Genomic DNA, 6,050 nt, shown 5'->3' on the forward strand with positions numbered 1-6,050 from the left:
ATAAAAGCTTTTCATTAAGGGTAAAATGAGTAAAATGAAGAGTTTAAAATTGAATGATTTCCACTTGTAGAAATATGTCATCTAAATTGAAACAGAGGAAGTAATTTTTATGTTCAAACGCCTACAAAATCAAATCAAATTACAATCGAATTTTTTTTTTCAATTTAACTCGAATTATTGATTTGGTACGATTTACCAATTTTTTTTGTACACCCCTAATATAACTATCTAACTCCACCCTCACGCTTGGAAGGAGATCCACTCCTAAAACTATGATCTTTTTTCGATTGAAGATTATCGATGGATCTCGTCAGGACAGCTTTTCGATAGAAAAAGCGAAAGAGATGCACGGAAATAGCAAATAATATTTTTTTTAAGTGACCCACGAACAGCCATCGTTTTTTTTTTTTTTTTAATTTTAAGCTTCAAAAACAAAACCTGAAAAATAATTTTTCTTGCCGTGTAAAAATGAGGGCCCGAAATTTATTGTTTCATAAACCTATGGACATCGTCGGTTTCGTATTTAAAACAAACGAAAAAGGATAGGTACGAAGGAAATTTCTTAATAGATAATCCATAAAAGATGAAAGTTAAATTATCTAATCAGCTTGGCCACGGATACTACATAAAGTTTGTTTAAGCACTGAAAAGATTTAATTCTGTTGAGGTATCAATCAGACAAAATAGTACTTAATAGTTAATAGTATAAAGGAAGAATTTTTGGTTTAAAAGCCTAACGTATGCTAAAAATAAACACAAGTAAACTAGAGACAATTTGTTGACAAAATATGATTTGCACGAAGTTCCTCATTTTGGATTATTTTGATAATACAATTTCATGTAACCATTCGGTATTTGAAATGGTCAAAGCTTTGGAATTCGTTTACATTTTTGTTCTTCCAATAACCATTCGGTATTTGAAATGCACTGGCCAACTAATTAGCGTAACACTTTAAATAAACTAGGAAGATGGAATTTCTTGTTCTATTCTGAATAATGACCTAGTAAACTCATCTAATGAACTTAGGCACGAAACTATACAAGGTCGTCTCTAAGCATTAATTTAAAGTTTAGAACACGGCAGAAAGTCTGTTAAAATAGAAAAGTAAGCAGCAGGAAGACTTTTTTGATAAACAGCCTAACTGTATCGGTCCAAATTTGACCGACCACGACCCACAACGAGTACGACAAATGACCGGATAATTACGAACCGACGTCCGAGGGAAACGACCTTAAGGTGAAAGAAGAAACTGTACGACCCTTGTAGAAGTGTAAACCCGTTAGGGGATATTAAGGATATTCCGCCAAATATTCCTTGTATTTTATTTCTTACAATTCAAAACGGTTTCTCTCTAGGATATATAAGGGGGGAAAAGAAGCTTGTACGAGGGAGAAAAATTCTGGGAAACTTATCAATCTTGAACAAAAAGAAACTTTGCAACTCTCTTCTCTTTACTTGTTATTATTCTAGAAATTATTATCTTCAGCTACGATTTACCTGTTCATCTTTGAGTGATTTGTTTAAAAAAATTTTAACATCTTTTGAGTCAAATACTAACGTGTCTAAATTAAACACAAATTAAATAGAACAATTAGTTAATCATGTTTTGATAGACAATATATATATTCTTCTTATAAAAATAATTCTATTATTTTGACTAAATGTGGTCGTCCATTGGTTAAGTCGACGGTTTCATACCAAGTATCATAAGTACCAAAACAATGTATATATTGAATGATATCATCAGAATAATATTTAAGATTGAGTATAAATTAAACCCTGTGTACAACGTCATAATTCATATAAATACTTCCATAGGCAGTGCTCGAAATTCATCAACTCTTAAAACATTCTCAAAATTGTTGGTACTTTCATATAGTATATTGTATAGGTTAAGCAATGGCTGCACTCTCAACCTCCGTAAGGTCCGTAGTGATAACACTTATGATATATGCTATTCTCCTCTCTCCTTTGCTACTATCGTCATGTGATGCAGCTAGAGCCCCTCGAGGTATATTTTACGTTCATTTATTAAACATATATAGTACTACTAGACACGTTATCAAATTCGAAAACTTTTGTGTCATTAATATTATGAATCTAGACTGAGGCGGATTTAACATATAAGCAATAGGTATACGTACATAATTGCCATTAACACTTGTTTTTTCTTGTTCGCATATATGCAGTATTATCGGGGAGAAGCAGTTTTCCTGTTGCATGTCTTCACTGTGTGGGGTGTTGTGAACCAACACCCCCAGGTACCTGTTGTACCCGTTGTGGTTGTTGAAGATCACCAATTAAGTCACCATATATGCCTATGAAGCTCTGAACTTTATCTTTTGTACTGAGTCAGAAGAAGTCTGATCAGTAAATTGGTTCGTCTTGGAGTAATATGTTCATGTTATTCATTAATTCAAAAAAGAAACAACTTGGTTTCTTTAGGTTGTAGGCCTGTTTTCTGTACACTCATTGGAAATTCACGTTTGTAATGTTTTGTGTTTCAATTGAATAAATTACGAGTGAAAGGAATTAAAGAGGAAAGCCTTATGCGTTATCTTATTTTTGTTGATTTGCTTATATATATCTATTTAACTAAATAGGGGAAAAAGAAAAGGCACCGCAGGAAAACTAGCAGAGGAGCTCAATTTTGTGTATTGACGACCAAAGACTCAAAACATCTTCTTTATTATGGTAGCACGAATGTCAAAAAGTCTTAATACTGAACGACTCGTTTATGTACGTAATGAGATGAATACATAGAAACACAAAAAATATAGACTATACATGACTTACACTAAAATTTTTCCATTATACCACAAGTAAGGTGATGCTTTATACTTCAATGCTACACAAGAGGGGGTGGTTTGTATGGTGTTCAATTTTTTGCTTAAACTGATTATGGAAGGACCTGGTTCTTCTAAGTGTTCCTTAACCTATTATTGCAGAAACAGTAAATGCGGAAAGTAAAGAACACAAGTATTTTACGTGGAAAACACCTGGCTCAAAAGGTGAAAAAACCATGACCTATTTTCCAATAGGATTTTCCCAAACTTTCCACTAAAATCACTGAGCCAAAAACTGCATTTACAAAAACTCTTTTGTAAACCTAGGAGTAACTCTAATCCCGTTGTAGCACACAACCTATAACTGTTGCGACAACTTCAAGTTAACTCTAACTTGAATACTCTGAGAACCTATTACAATTGCCTCTAGATAAAGCTGAAAGGTACAATATGAAAACACCTACTATAATTGAACTAGAATATAAGACATACACTTGGAACTGGTTCTTCTATTTGGTTCATGTAGCTTCAGGTTTGCACACCTGAATCACACACGAATTGCTTGCAAAAAGCCTTGCTGTTTTGCTCTCAATTCTTGTTTAACTTCTGCGTTTGTGCATTACCTGTAAAAGAGAACAACACTGATATTTATAGAGTTAGTAAATAAAGATTAATTAGAATTCTGATGCTACTCTTCCTTGGTGGAAGAGTTCTAGTTGATCTCACCATCTAACTCCTTCACTAACTTGGACAATATTCTCTTTGAGTAAGGAATCCTTCTCCTTATCCATTATGCAACCTTTTCGATTACGAGATATCAATTCTCTCAAGTTATATTTATCTCCTTCACTTGCATCCCACATGCTCAAATCTACCCGTATCTGTGCTCACAAGGGATGGACCTGGTTCATGCCTGAGTTCCTTTGTCAGTCTTTAAAACTAACATTTATTTGGGCCAACAAATTCCCCCGTTTTGATGATGACAAACTTTGTGTTTTTCTTACACTTAGGCCCTGTTTAAACTCAACTCAACATCAACACAATGTTAGAAATATTTTTCTTTTTTATCACTTATCATCAAGGACCAGGTTTATTAGGTTATAAACATCACTTGTTCAAAGCTAAACATCACTTGTTTAAAGCACAACCTTTTTTTCCCTTTTGGCATCATCGAAAAGTTGCATAAAAATGTGTTGAACCCAGATTATAAAGCTTACTCATAGACACTAGGCTATCCTAAATGCAATCATGGATTAATCATCATTGATCAAGCTAAGAATTTCAACCATCAAAGAAATAAAGACAAATAGTTAGAGCAAAAACCAGCAGATTTCATTGATTTCATTGAAAGTTGATATGATTCTACCACAATGCATAAAAGGAAATAAAAATACTAAAAATATGAACAAACAACAACAAAAGAAACATCCAAAACTGGGTCACTGAAAGAACTACACTAGGGTAGGATTTAAGGCTTGGAAGAGGTAGGGGTTGGGTTATTTGCTTGGAGAAGCTTCAGCATGTCTTGAAGAATTCCATCATTATTCTCCTTTTCCCTTGCAAATTCTGTTCTGAGAACATCTTTCTCAAATTCTACCTCAGCCAACCGTGTCTTCAGCCTTGCTATCTCAGCATCCTTTGCCTCAGTCTCATATACCAAGACTCTGACCTTGCTATTGATTGGTGTCTTTTTAGATGAACCAGGTTTATTAGGAGCGGCAAGAACCTCATAGTCACAAGCAATCAAAGTTTTTCCCCAAAATGATCTTTGCTTGTATCTAGCTCCCACTTCTTCAAAGGCACCTTAAAGTGAGTAAGCACAGTAGTAAGAATGAACCCATAGAGAATGGAATGAGACTTGGTACCATTGATAACCCTACCAAGAAGCTGGACTATAAACCCAGACCAATTTTTCTGCTTCCCACTGTCTAGACATTCCATCAGAACCAAGTCGATGAAGCTAGCAATGTGCCTCCTCTCCTGTCTAGGCAGAACACATTTGATGACAAATTCAAGCAGCACCTTGTAGGAAGGATTCATTGCACTCTTGTACACAACCTTGGGCTCACTTTCTTGCTCATGATCACTAAATTTTCTGTTGGCAAGGGTAGTCGGAAGATTTTCTAGGCTTGGCCACTTAAGCCTTGTGTAGTCATTGTACCCCCAACAGGTACACCTAGAATTTCACCCAACTCTTTCATATCAAAAGAGATTTGCATCCCTTTTACCAAGCTGGTAACTCTTCCATTCCGCACAACAACATTTGCCATAAACTCAACTACTTCATCCCTAGCCAATCTACCATCCATTTGAAGGACCATGTCCTTCCACCCTTGCACCTCTAGCTTTTCGAGCAGCAGGACCATCCTTTCTTCCTCCAGATCACTACAACAAAATGTATTTTTAGCGGCAATTATTTAGTGGCAATAAGATAATCGCCGGTAATTAATTCCTTATGTCAAACTGTTAGTGACTAATATAAATTAGACGGAAAAAGCTACATATTTACTGGCAATTAAATGAAATGTCCAGTAAAATAACAAACTTTAACTTTTTAATCTCCAAAAGCAAACCCTATATTTTTCATTTCTCTCTCTATTACTCCTCCCACCTCTGGCTTTTCTTCTATAGTGTTTCTCTTATTTTTTTCCCATTCAGATCATCCAAGAGTTTTTATGCTTTCAATGAATATTGAAGATAATAGCAGCAATCCAGCAACCAAAAAGGAAGAAAAAGCATGAACACAGATATTACACCATTGTCAAAGCCCGATTAATCAGTTATTGATCGAAAACCTCTGCCTTTTTAATATCGCCGGCATTTCCATCACTGTTAGTTACCTATTTGATACTTTTGCATATTTTTTTACTTGTATTTATCATTTTCCATCTACATCCTTATATAGATAGAATATTCTACATATTCCATTTTGATAGGAATTAACTGTTCTCAATTTTTTTTTGTTTTTAGCTTTGCGTTTGTTGGATTTTGATTTTGTAATAATTGAAGCTGGGTTTATTCTACTTTATTTGCCTTTTACTATATTGCTTGTAATGGGATTTGATTCTGAATTATATGCGTATTCTATATTACTTTAGGTGTTGCCTCTATAGGACAAATTTAAGAAACTTATTCAGTGTTTGATAAAATATTACACAGAAGTATGTTTGCTTGAATAACAATGACTAATGTGTATGGTATTTTACTAGTATTTTTATGAATCTTTGAAAATCAAGACATCATTTTTTAGACATTCATATGTT

The 6,050-nt window shown here is 34.2% G+C and overlaps 1 long non-coding RNA gene across 1 annotated transcript; it reads left to right on the forward strand.

The window, feature by feature from the left end:
- Positions 1-1,759: 1,759 nt before the first annotated feature.
- LOC107775064 (uncharacterized) lies at positions 1,760-2,556 on the forward strand. The gene is made up of 2 exons (XR_001645643.2): positions 1,760-2,012; positions 2,191-2,556. It is a non-coding gene; the product is annotated as an uncharacterized LOC107775064 (long non-coding RNA).
- The last annotated feature ends 3,494 nt before the right edge of the window (positions 2,557-6,050 follow it).

This window comes from Nicotiana tabacum, chromosome 8 (assembly GCF_000715075.1).
Source record: "Nicotiana tabacum cultivar K326 chromosome 8, ASM71507v2, whole genome shotgun sequence".
NCBI lineage: Eukaryota > Viridiplantae > Streptophyta > Magnoliopsida > Solanales > Solanaceae > Nicotiana > Nicotiana tabacum.